The 14,137-nt window shown below is 39.7% G+C and overlaps 1 protein-coding gene across 6 annotated transcripts in view; it reads right to left on the bottom strand.

Annotated features, from left to right (window-relative positions):
- LOC119655043 (nostrin) overlaps positions 1-14,137 on the bottom strand; it is a 244,130-nt gene that overhangs the window by 55,893 nt on the left and 174,100 nt on the right. For 2 of the 6 annotated variants that reach the window (XR_005249872.1, XM_038060724.1), the window contains exon 1: positions 10,232-11,336. The exons of 3 other annotated variants lie outside the window; for them this stretch is intronic. The gene's annotated coding sequence lies outside the window, so the exon portion shown is untranslated. Of the gene's footprint in view, positions 1-10,231; positions 11,337-14,137 lie in introns of those variants that run through there. One more of the 6 variants, XM_038060725.1, reaches the window with a different exon arrangement.

The following is a 14,137-nucleotide window of genomic DNA, read 5'->3' as shown; positions in this document are numbered from 1 at the left end:
TCACAAGTACGGAAAAAGTATTTTGAAATTCATAGTTTATTAACCATTTATAGTTGTGGTTCTATCTAATGGATGGATGAGCGCAGATACAATGAACATATTCATCGAGTTAATTCTGACATGCACTTTTCACTCATTGCGACACACCTAGTCTTACAAAATTGAACTTGCGTCTTAATTACAGACATGCATAGTAATTTAATTAAGTGAAATCGTATGTAAAATCTTATCAATAGCGGAACCCGAATTCCATCAATACCATTTCAAAATATTCATTTTTAATTTCCACCATAATAACTTAAACAGAGGCGGCGATATGCTTCTAGGCGAGCTTTTTGAAATCGTACAATTGAAGATACGAAATCTCATTTAAATAGGATTCCCACATCGAGTCACAATGAATTCAGTAACAATAGACTGAGTCAATGTAAACAGGCTGCAAAAATATTGAACAATGAATTTAGCCCACATTTGATAGGGGGCAAAAACATGTTAATATTACACACATGTATCACCTATGTAATAAGTAAAGCACTTGGATGATCTGTTGGCAGATAACGTAAGATTAATAGTATCTTTATGTTGTCATCGCGTGCGAAAAATAATCTAGGTAGGAATAAGTGGATCAGATAGATAAATACCGTAGCAGTCACTTAGGTATTCAGGACCTTTTTAAAGTTTGCTGGGATATTTTGAATGTATCTTGTACATATGTGCCCATGCGATATTTCTTGCTTTTGAACGGAAAAAAAGAAAATATCTTTATGTAAATGTTGCTATTGTTTAATTGGTTCCTATTGCTACCATTCCCATATTATTTGCAATCGTCGGTTTGTTAGCTATTCGTAAAATACACACCCAGTTGCAAAATAACAGATATTATGACAGTGTAATATGGAGTCTTGATGCCCCGCATAATCAGGTGGAATATTAAATCAAATTGTAATTGGATTGGATTTTATAGAGAAATATGAAAATATGTAGAAATCTAGCTGATTGTTTTTCTATGCATGTAATTATTTTAGAAGTAATCGGGTACACTGCATGCAGTTTATTTGATATCAGATTGGTTATAGATGAGTGGAATTATGGGTGGATTATGTATGAATATCCCTTGTCAACATTGAATATCAGTGGGGAGAACCTAAATTATGTACATTGGCGCCTGTGGTGCTCCTGAATGTCATGACTACCCGGAAAGGAAAAGGCGTGAGATGGTTCATTCAAAAGTACTGATGAATATAAACAAGTCAGGAAGCCGGAAGTTCGGGGCTTTTGATATGAAAGGTTTTGTTTATTGCTTGTGTTAGTATATTTAAGTGCAGAACTATCCCATTTGTACGTAGCTCGTAATGTATATGCATTTAGACTACTCACTTTAAAGTGATATTGATATTTGAGCTACTGTAACTTTACTAGTAATAGTATGATTTTTATCAAACGGAGATAACATGTTTCATACTATATTCTATAGTACTATATTACTACAAAATTTTATAACTCTGGGATAAACTTAAGGGGGGTTTTTACTCAATTTCCCCAAAAATATGGTAGTATATTATTATTAACTTAGTTTGAGCAGATATAGATATTAGCCGACCGCGCTTGTGAACGAGACAAAAGCTGAAGAAAAAGAAGAAGAGCAGATATCGATGTGGAGAGTATTTTAAGGCCTGGACGCCATATAGAGGCAGTTTCATGATTTTTTCAGATTTTTCGGTTGGGTAGTTTCTGAGAATGGGTCTGTTAAAAAATCATCGCTTTTCACCCCTCCCACTCTCCGCCTTTCTAACAAATCTCAAAACTAAGACCGGCTTCGAAAAGTACTAATCGAGACCTTTCATTTGATACCCAACATGACTATATTTGGTGAAAACAAATTTTACACCCCCCTTTTGCATGTATGGGGACTCCTCCTAAATCTCAACGTAAAAGGATACTGCTCACTGCATGTCTGAGCGTTCACAGTTTCCATCTTCTCACGAAATTTCGTGTCAATTGGTATAGCCGTTTCTGAAAAAGTGCGTGTAATGGACAGACAGACAGACATTGAACCGATTCTAATAAGATTTTGTTTTGTAAATAAAATCTTAAAAAACGAAACCGTCAAGAAGCGCTGGTAATAACAGCAAAAGAAGGTATGTCATATGTTAATATTTTACGAGGGGTTAAGGCTGATCTAAAGCTGAAAGAAGAAAATGTAACACGAATTAGGCGAACACAAATTATTATTATCGAAGCAAAAGAAGGATCACGTTGACCTACAAAGGAATATAGAGGCGCCACTAGGCGAGCAAGAGATCGTCCACGTAAGTCGGCCAATGCTCACGATAAAGTGTAAAGCTTTTGACGAGGTCACTTCCAAGGAGGAAATTTGTGCAGCGCTAAAACAGCAATTGAAACTGGAGGACGTGCAGGAAACGGACATCAAGAGCCTAAAGAGAGCGTACGGTCGAACGCAGACCCTAACTATGCCTATGATCTCAGCTACAAAAGCACTGTCTGTGGGTAAAATCCGCATCGGTTGGGTCGTGTACAGGCTATGCGAGCAAATTCCACTAAAAAAGTCGTTCAAATGCCTCGGATTCGGACATATGGCGAAATATTGCACTAGCAGCATTGATAGATCTAAACTGTGTCGAAGATGTGGAGACGAAAATTATTTGGCGAAGGGCTGCAGTAAAAACCCTCACTGCCTTCTATACAGGGAAATCAAAGATCGCGATTGTGACCACATAACGGGTAGTACCAGGTGTCCAGCCTACAGGATAGCTTTAAGTACCCTACGTAAATGAGAGTTATCCAGCTGAATCTAAATCATTGCCAAGCCGACCATGACGTAGAACAATAAATCCTCACCTGAAGAAACTAAAAACATGCTGGTCATCAAGAGCACTTGATGAGGATTCATTCTGAAGGTATTGCAATGGAACATCGAGTTTACTGGAACGGCCATAGAAAAAGCACCGTAGCTGTCCCAACAGATATACCCAGCATGTGGCTCTTCCATGCCAAAACGTGTACACTCTCGGAAGCGCAACGCTAACTACTGGTGAAACGCTGAAATAGTGGACTGTCATACGGAATGCTTAAAGGCCAGAAGGAGGAGTCAACGCCCAAAAAGCCAGAATATGAACAACGGCACTGGGGAGGAGCATACAAGTCCGTTATGTCGGCAATAAAAGGCAAAAGATCCCCTCCTATTATGTACTCTAGATTATTGGAGGAGATAGTTTCGGCATTGTTCCCCAAATATCCGGAAAAAAATCTTCACAATGATACCAGTGAGCATATCTCCAGTAACCACAGACGAAGCCTTGGACCCCGTGAAAAGGGTCCGGGATACCGCAGTCCCGGCATTGGTCGAATCCCCAACAAGGCGCTGAAACTGGCAATGAAAATGGCACTAAGTATTTTCGCACGGGTATTTCCAGACTGCCTCAAAAAAGGGTCCTTCCCCGCAGAGTGGAAAATACAAATGCTTGTATTGATCCCGAAAACAGGTAAGCCGATAGGTGGACCAACATCCTATAAACCTATCTGCTTTCTGAGTACAATAGGCAAGATCCTCGAGCGGGTATTACATAACCGGCTATATCCATTAATTGACAATCGCGGTTATTTATCGAATAGGTAATTTGGCTTCCGGAAAGCTCAGTCAGCGGTTGTAATACCAAACTGGTTTTCGAGCTAGCCAGAAAAGCCTACGACGAAGGGAAATACTGGGCACTGGCGACCCTTGACATCAAGAACGCGTTCAATTCTGCCAGATGGAACCATATAATCGCAGCGCTCATCGCGGCACAAATACCGAAATATATATTAAATATAATCTGCTATCAATTTCGATAGCGGAAGCTACTTTATGATACGGACGAAGGATCGAAGATGTATGTAACAACGGCAGGAGATCCGCAGGAGTCTGTTCTGGGCCCTCTGCTATGGAACTTAATGTATAATGAATAGAAAACGGCGACTATCAGCCCAACACTGGCAAGGATTGGAAAGGATTGGAAATTGGTGAAAATCGCAGACAGCTCTCCGATTATGTTGCGCTTATCGAACATTTTATGAAGCGACATGCATTATTGTGGAGATGACCCCGGTAGATATTCTAACCGATGAGGCAAGTCATCTGTACGAGAATCAGGAAGCGAACCTAAACAAGCAAAATGAGCGAATGCAGTCATTGGCTACATGGCAAACAGCATAGCACCAGGTGGAGAAAGGCCGGTGCACACGGGCTTATCCTAGACATAAGTATGTGGACTATGCGGAACCACGGTGAGACGAGTTACCATCATACTCAGTTCTTAACCGGACACGGTGGATGCAGAAATTACTTCTATAGATTCTTCTTCTTCTACATATGAATAGCCCGTTTTCTTGACCTGCCCAAGATTTAAAAGCTCAAGGAGAAAGCTTGAGCTCTGTTTAACAATGGAAAATCTGATAAGGTACATGGTGTAATCAAATACAGCATGGGACGCGGTAGCTACAATGGTAAAACAGCAGAAGCGCAGCGGAGATATAGAAGGGGAGCTATTGCAATTAGCGCCACGCAAAGCGGTAACAGCTGGTGTAGAGTGAACAGCTAAGAACTGAACAGCCTCGCGAAACCTTAAAAATGGAAACTCATATGGATCTTTGGAACATATTCAAGAATCCGATGAAGGTCATGGGCAGTATGTCGCACTATCTGTACAAGTAAAGGAGAATTAATCTACTTGAGAAACGTAGAGGACATCGCAGAGCGGTAAGAGAAACATACCCAGGTATTGATTCTCCGTTTTGAGAAATAGAAAAGAAGGTAGTTCATATAAAAAGTGAGCTAAATTGAACATAAACCTTCTGTATATGCAACTGATTTTCTGTGATAATATTGAGCATGACAATGCCTTCATCTATCTGTCTGCTAATACTCGGCCTTGGCAACACCCTTTGATTCTAGCAAAAACTCAGGTGCCAAAAATGGAAAGTAACGCGTTGTGTTTTAGCTATACAAGCTTTGAAGGCATATACGAGTATTATAGAGTTCAGGCTAATCAACAGAAAATTGTAAAGGATATAAATTTAGGAGAAATGGTTTTAAGTAGGTCATATCAATCTGCATCCTACTACCCTTACATTACGTCTGTACAAACAACGTCAACTCAGTTCCAAGTGGAAAGAGTGAATTAAAAACGCTGGCATAGTTTTCCCACAATTTTGCTGGACGAACTTTTTACCATACTCAATAATTAAGGAATAATTCCACCGATGAAGCAAAATATCGAAACGGTAGCAAAGCCCACGAACGGTATTCATCGGCCACCATTTTATAGAATGAACCTCCTGTTTAATACCTCGGAGAAGATAGTTTACCTTAGAAATTAACTATTTCGAACGCAATATTGCAAGTCAGATTTAAAACGCTCGTGCACTGGTATCGCAAGTAATTCAACTATATCTGAATAGTAAAAGGTATTGTAATGATCAGAAAGTTTGAAGATGCTCGAAATATCCATTCTGAAATTTCCTGATTATTGCAATTGGCGCCCAACGTGGGGTTCGATTTCTAATGATGAGGATATTTTCGGATATTCATTTCCTGCATCCCCAAACCACCTGATTATCACAAATTTGCTGTTCATTGCAGGGAGCATGTGAAAGCCTCATGACAAATGTTTATCCTACTTGTTTTTACGGTGTTGCTGTTATAGGACTGTAGAAAGTTCAGTAAATATGCGAAGACAAACAATGCCAACGAAGAGGCAAGGAAGCCGTAAAAGTGAGTAACTTTGGAATGTTTGGAAAGTTGTTTTTTTTTTAAAATAATTAGGGTCGGTGAGACAAGCCAGAACAATTCTGTTCTAACGTGATGAACAAGTATCCCTGAATATAATTATATAAATAAAATAAAATGACCTAAAAAACACTCTAAGGAAATTGTTACTCCTAGAGAAGGTGGGGCTAAGATGACTGCATGACCATGAAAGAATTGATGGCGATTGAGTCAAAGTTATTCTTAGAAATTTGAAGCTATTTCCAGCAATCAAACATGTATAATTTAGGATCAGTGAAAGATCCCGAACACCTAAGTATCTGATGGAATTAAATGAGAATTGAAATTGAATAGACTTATCTGATATCTGCGCTTCTTGTACTAAGATATGCATTGTAATAGATTATTAGAAACAGCACAGACCAACAAGGACGGTTCTGGCTGAAAATAGCGGATACTCAAGAAGTGAAGGCAAGTAGGATAGTCACTATTAGTGAAGTTGTTTTGGCAGGCTTTAGTGTTAACTCATTTATAGAAAACCAGTACAACACAGTGTCTACGTTAGATTTGAAGTAAGTAAAGTTCGTTAAAGGAGGGAGATTACAAATTATTCAAGCTTGGGCAAGAGTGAAGGCAGCAAAAATATTAGAAAGCCTATTTTGTATCGAGATTTTGTAGTACTAAAAAGGAAAGAGAAGTCTAATGGAATGACAAACCATTAACAAACACTTTACGGGGTCAGTTAAAATTTTAGAAAGTGATCCATGTAGTACTTGCTGATGACAAAACAAGAGTTTCAATTAGTGTTAGTAGTCCATTATACAAAGCATTTAGGGGTCAGACTATGCTCCACAGATTTTCGAAATTCCTGTCAAGGATTTTGGATCAAAAGGGAAATAATGAATGGTGACTGTCTGTGAGAGAAATGCATGTATGGGAATAAGGGTCGTTCTCCCAAAGCTAGGAAAATTGTTGAAAAAGACCATTCGGATGTAATCTTAGTTCCGGATGTGAGACCAGAAAACTTCAGAGTTTTCATACTTTAAAGCTAGTCTGTTTTATTAAGAAATTAATAGAGAAACCAGAGCTGTTTAATCATCGAAATTTTTAGAAGTATAAAATTCTTCCCTTGTTGTCTATTTCAAGCAATTTTTTTTAAATATCTGGGATAAGAGTACAGGCATTTGAAAGAGGAAAGGACATAACTATCGAAAATGAAATAAAAGGTGTTCAAAGCCTGATAATACTTTGAATTACTGCGAACCTAATTGAGTACTGCCATGACTTAGCTGAGACCATCGAAAGTTCTTTTTTGGAAATTAAATTTGGCAGGTTTTTTGAAAAACTGGTAGCTTAGTTGAATGAACACATCCGGAATGAGGATATCCGCGATCGTTATGGGGTTGCACCGATCGTGGAAAAATTGAGAGAGAGAGAGAGGTGTCTTCCATTGTATGGTCACGCAATTCGTGCAAACGAGAATTCACTTGCCAAGATTGAACTAAAAGGCAGGCCGAAACAACTGTGGCTTAATACGTTGGATCGGGATTTAAAAGCCTCGAGATTGCACCCAGATCAGGCATTCGATAGGGCCAAATGGCGAAACTGATCACGACGAGCCGACTCGGCTGGTGAACGGGACAAAGAAGGAGAAGTTGAACGATCTAGCCTACCACTATAAACTGAAACTGGAAAGCCAATGAAGGTAAATTGAAGTTCGGCAACTTGATTTGTATACCGCTGACATTTTGGTAGAAAGGTGTTAGGCTAATAAAGGGGGAGGCGACTGGCACTGACATTTAGTCATAATTATTGCAATTGCGGGAAGCAGGGTATTCTTCGTCAGTTCAACAAACGGGAAAAGCGAAGTAGGTAAAATGAACTCCGACTACTGAACAATGTCTCGGGTCAGTATATCCATATCAGCTAATTATTTCCACATTTCTCAAATTCCTGTACAAGTTCTCTCCAAATAGTTTTATTTAAAACACTCAAATTCCACTGGCTGCCAACTTAACTAATCAAACAAGAGTAATGGTAGCCTGTTCATACTTTTTACTCAAATCATCTTTTTGATTGACAAAAGAAGTGTTGCCACCGTTTCAATAACCTACACTTCTTCATCTCTGAATTTATCATATAAAAATTACTCTGTAAGACTACTTTTATTCATCATCATCTTTGTTTGCGATGGGGTGTCGTTGTCAACCGTTCCCCTTCTTTTCGGTGCATATTATTGTCAACCCCTTGCCGAACACTCAGAAGAGTTTTGGTACATAGAACGACATTTCTATTTCTTTCTTTGTTACTTTATCTGCTGATGCAGCACTGCAACCTATTACAATATGATCCGGAACTCAGAGAATCTAGACCTTATTTGATGTGCGTAGTGTGCTTAATTTGTCGAAACACACTGCCATCGTCTACTTGATCTAGTTATATAAAAGTCGCAGATACCAAACGAGTAACATCCAGAAATTGAGAAAATTAAAGACAACCTCCAGAGCACAATATGTGAAATGTACTGATGTAGAGGGTATTCTCTTCCGAAAATTCCAAATTCCAAACTCTTCTTTATGGTCTACATTTCTCAATAAACTTCTGGTTTCTCCGAAAACTATAGTAAATCCAAGGGATCTTCCTAAGGTAAAGTGGAAATAGACAGATTGTGGCAATCCTTTCGAAAATCACAACATTCTTAAGTGCATAGATACGAAATCCTAATGGACCATGATAAAGGCAATCAAGGCTATACCATCAAGTGTAACCACTGTCTCTATCTTGAACCTGCTTCGAATAACTATCACGAAGAACTTGCTTCTGAAAGTGCGATGATTTTTCAGAGTGAGAAATTCAAGACCTACAATAAGATAAACATCATTTTCTAAAAGTTTGTTACTCTGAGGCGCCATGTCTTTTCCCGAGCTGTATCGTGAAATGCGGATTCGCTTAGACACAATTTTTCTGCATCAACGTGTTCTCTTCAAATAAGAGAGAGAGTCCAGAAATGGCAAAGTAGCCAAAATCCTAGACCGATGTCATCACCTGGTTGAACTGGGTGCAAATGGAGGAAGCCTGCAGGATCACATAATTAATTCCAGTCGACTCTGCCTGAAAAACCAAAAATCGGCATTTATGGAACAACCTAATTATTTGGAATTCCCAGGCTTCCCGCATGGGATCGTCTAACGATACTAGCAGTTAATTATGACAATGATGAGATCCAGAACCAGTTGACGATGAACTTTACTCTTCGACGACATTAGATTGCTTACAGAGGCGACCCTATTGTGGCATGGTTTGTCACAGCGATTCAAGGATTTTATACTCCGTTGAAGAGTAATCAAGCTATTTTATCAATTGGGAGACTGTAGTGATTGCTTGAAAAGCAGCGCCTCCTCTATCACCGCCGGGTGCATATCACATCGAATGGACTGACGGTGTTCGGTTGTATAGAGTTCACCGACTATTTTAGTACGACATACCATATATGATTCATCGACTTTAAACTTAAATAAATATCTAGTTTTATACAGTAAGAAAATAGGCCCACACTATTTATTTCTCGGGTACCTAAATATCACGAATTTTACGCAAATATTTAAATATGAGGTAAGAATTTCTAGGAATATAATCTGAAATGAATTTCCGCATTGTTCAGAATTATAATTGGCGACGATTGCGGCTCATTTCATACAGCACAATAGATGTCATAATCGGCAAGGAATCATCTTAGTATGTGCAAAAATTAATGATGAGTTCTCTGGAAAATGTGTTGCCGAAGAAGAAGGGCAGGCAATTCCCTTTGGTCGGGATACTATCAAACGAATGAAGGCATTCATCATCCCTTTCCTCATGAAAAGTGTCTAAGCCTTAATATCCGACACAGAGAAGAGGAGAGAGTACTGGGTGATAGTTTCGAGTACGAAATGAAGTCTGATATTACGTATGCGAGCAACACCGGAGCACTTTTAACGACTACATAAAGACAAAGACTATATTCTGTGGTATGAGATGATGTGAAAAACATAGAAAACAATGGAAGGAACCATCAACATTATTAGGAATGAAAAACTGGCAAACATGACCATCCGGATGAGACTATTGAAGGAAATGGGACCTAGTCTAGAAAAGATTTAAAAACAGCGAGAAACTTTCTGCACTTTTCCTTGGATTTAACATTATTTATTAGGATGCTACTGCAGAATATCAAGTGCTACTTCTTCAGAAATGTAGGCTTGATGTCAGGGAGCTATCCCTTCGGTCGTCGATCCCATTCCATCAAGTTAATATGTTATTTATGGTTAACCCATAGCTCAAATTACTAATAATATGGGAGGATGTGATAATAGATAAAATAAGATAGTCTATATGAAAATCAATACGAACTATCTAATAAATTTTGATTGCTTTCCACACTATATTTTCAACATCCGCGACACAGTCTTTGTCAATCACTATTATTACCAAAAATCATTCGAGGCTCGAAGGATCTGTTGCAGCTCCAAAACGTCAAAATTGAACTAAACTGAATTTAAATTTCCGAAATTTTAAATTTTCATTTTCCTCCTAATATCGGTGGAAGCAGACACCTGAAATCACTAAATTTTATTTTCACTGAATAAACAAAAAACACTACGACGCGAGGGGCAGTGGTTTATTTTCAGACATGAATTTTTAATTACATCGCGAAAATAAAGATTTACGATTGGCAAAATCCGGTAACGAGCTAACAACTTAGATACATTTTGTATCAAATTCGTTCGAGCTAAATCTTCTGTATCGGAAATGGATATCGATTTCGTTGTAAACTGCGAAACTACCTGGTTACTGAGGCACACTGTTCATCGCGCACTGTATAATTTTACTATTATGTAAGCAAACATATGATAAAACCGCGAGATCACATGCGCAAAAGAAACTTGAAAAATAAAATTAAGTTTTCCGACATGCGCTGAATAATACACAACAAATATGGAAACTTTGGGTGCACCAGAAATTTGGGAGAAACACAAATGCAGGACGGAAATGTCTTCAAAACTATTTGCACTTAATCCTTCAATTTGATATCTATTCCGACCTTTCATTAGGTGGCACTATCACTACGTTCACGGACCAGCAACATTGTTGACCGTTAAAACTTAACAAATCTAGCGGCTTATAGTTAGCATGCCCGGCACCGATGCATTTAACCCGTTCAGCTCGCCGTAGAAACTAAAAGTGTTTCGTTCACAAAATCGAGGCTACTTCCTCGAGCATCGCGTTTTAATTTATCTCCAATGAAAAAATGATAATATCTGCGGCGCTATTTTTATAGATATCCGTAGTCGACTGTTGCGTCAACATCTCCACCGTTGTCGTTCGTGCAAATGTTTATATTACACAAAACACGTCAAGTTTTCTCAAAGTTCTGTGTTCTGGTCCAGTTTAAATATCGGAACCACACAATGCGTAAAGGTAAATCGACTCTACTGGTTGCCGCCAAGTGCAAATGTTTACATGCTGGGCCGAAACCAAACTGACTCGTTCTGAGCGTGGAGTGCATCAAATGCACCGAGCCGAATGCAATTTGTGCTGTAATGCACAACAAAAAACATCCAGCGTGAACGTTGCACTCATAGACGCCCAGTAGGCAAGTGGCAAGCGGTGGCATGCAATGTGTGCTGCACTTTTGAGTGATGTAAATCCTCTGAGCCACTCAGCAGAAACATGTACTAGACTAGATACCTGCACACTATGGGGTTGATATCATCCAGACGATGCACTTTGCAGGCATGCGTTGCAGTCATTGCAATGCGTGTGGTGCAAGCAACGTACTTGCACTCAATATTGGAGTCAGTGCACTGGAGAATTTCACTCATTACACTGTAGCTCAGAAAAAAGCAGGTTTGTGGTGTAGTTTTTCAGTAATAAAGCGAAATGTTTTTATTAGGGAAACTTTAGGTGCATTTTATACTTTTATAGACGTTTTTCATGAATCTTTATAAACGCAATAAAAGAGCTATATGGTGCTCAAATCTTGGATCAATTGAAACTATGTTAAACTTCTTTAGACATTCGTTGATGATAAGGAGCATGTCTGGATTGAGGCAGGCAAAATCGAACCGTAACCTGCTCGTGGTGCCTGCCGAATAGTTCTAAGGACGGTAATAGCCAGATGCTACATTCTCGTCAACCAGCGAAAAACAAGTCACCCCGTCCCTGACGTTACCCTGTTATCACGAAACCCAAGGGTACACCTGGAAAAGGATTGGTATCAACGGAAACTATCAGAAAAGCGGAAACTAGACTCTTCTTCTTTTTCTTCAGCCTTTGTCCCGTTCACAAGCGGGGTCGGTTCGTCGTAATCGGCTTCGCCATTTGGCTCTATCGAATGCCTGATCTGGGTGCAATCTCGAGGCTTTCAAATCCCCATCCAGCGTATCAAGCCACCGTTGCTTAGGTCGGCCTTTTGGTCGTTTACCATCGACTTCGATGTTCAGAACAATCTTTGCAAGTGAATTCTCGTTTGCACGAATTGCGTGACCGTACCATCGAAGACGCCTCTCTCGCAACTTTTTCACGATCGGTGCAAACCCATAACGATCGCGGATATCCTCATTTCGGATGTGATCTAAACGTGTGACGCCACTAGTCCAACGTAGCATTTTCGTCTCCATTACCGCAAGACGCCGTTCATTGTCTTTTATGGTCGGCCAACACTTAGAACCATAGAGAGCGACTGGACGGACGACATTGCGGTAAATTTTAGATTTGAGACGTTCGTTGATACGTCGATCACAAAGGACACCAGTTGTGGAACGCTACTTCATCCAGGTTGCGTTAATGCGTGAAGCAATTTCATAACGCAGCTCTCCATTGGCTGATAGCGTTGACCCGAGGTATTTAAATCGCTCAGTTCTGGGCAGATCACTGCCACTGACAGTGATTGTGCCTGTTTCATGGGGATCGGTCGTCAAAAATTCAGTTTTGTTTAAATTCAATCTGAGACCGTGTTGCATGAGGCGATCATTCCATTTTTGAACAAGTTGCTCGAGATCATTTTTGCTATCAGATGCTAGGAAAACATCATCTGCATAAAGCAGTGTGTAGGGCGCCGGACGTTGGATATCCCGTGTGACGGTGCCCCTAAACAAGGACAAAGAGGAGTGGTGAGAGGGCACTTCCTTGATGAACTCCAACAGAGACACGAAGCGGTGTAAACTACTCTCTTATATTCAGGAATGTGCGGTCCATGTACAGACCTGAAGCACTAAACAAACTCCTCGAACAGGTCGTGCAGTATAAACTGAATATCAAAACAATCCAGGAAATAGTTGACCCATTAGATCACCTCAGAACATGAAAGCAGTGACAGCTTCAATTTCACGATCACTACGGCGTCCTGCGTGCAAAGATGTGTCTGCCTATGTGAAGAATTCTTTATGATGATCTTCATTTCCATCCTTACAAGATGGCGATCGTACAGGAACTTTTTGAGCGTGACTTTAATTCCCGGATTAACGCGTGTGAAGTCCTTCTCGAAGTGGTTCCTGAGGATGCTATTAATTTCTTAGTGATGAAGCCCATTTTCATTTGTGTGGATACGTCCACAAATAAAACATACGCTACTGGGCTGACAGCAATTCCCGAAATTGCATCGAAATCGTTTGCATTCACTTAAAGTCACAGTGTGGTGTGCAATTTTCTTAGCTGGAACTGTTGGTCTCTGGTTCTTTGAGGAAAATAAAATCGCAATGACAGTGAACTCGAACCGATATACAGACATGTTGGAGGAGTTTTTTTCGCGGCTAGATGAGTTGGACTTATGGAACATTTTGTCCCAACAAGATGGTGGCACACACTTCAACAGCATCGATGTCTGCTTTGAAGAAACACTTCTCACAGTGCGTCATCTTAATTAGAGCTGATTTGGAATGATCGACTCGCTCTCCAGATTTGGCCTCTTGTGGTTTTTTTCCTATTAGGTTTTTTGAAATTTCGTGTTTATGTGAATAATCCAAGAACCCTACAAGATCTGAGGACCAACATCCAGAAAGAAATGACCAACATAACGCCTGCTATGCTGGTAAGAGACATAACAAACGCCAAAAATTGGTTTACTCACCAAATGGAGAACTCCACCTAGCTGATTTCATCTTCAAAACTAGTTGTTTTTTGTTTGCCCCCTGGGACCCGGCAGGCTAACAGTCCAAACAGGACTTGATACCACCCACGAAATATACCAACAAGACTGATGGCAGGCACTATCGTTTATGGCCGGCCTGAAACCGGGAATAGTCGGTACACTGGTTAGTTTCTCTAACCATGCAAGTGTTATCTTTGTCCAAACCTTTTGAGAAAAACTTTAATTTTTTTTTCGGTTGAATTATG

This window comes from Hermetia illucens, chromosome 4 (assembly GCF_905115235.1).
Source record: "Hermetia illucens chromosome 4, iHerIll2.2.curated.20191125, whole genome shotgun sequence".
Lineage (NCBI taxonomy): Eukaryota > Metazoa > Arthropoda > Insecta > Diptera > Stratiomyidae > Hermetia > Hermetia illucens.
This window is presented reverse-complemented; position numbering and strand designations above follow the sequence as displayed.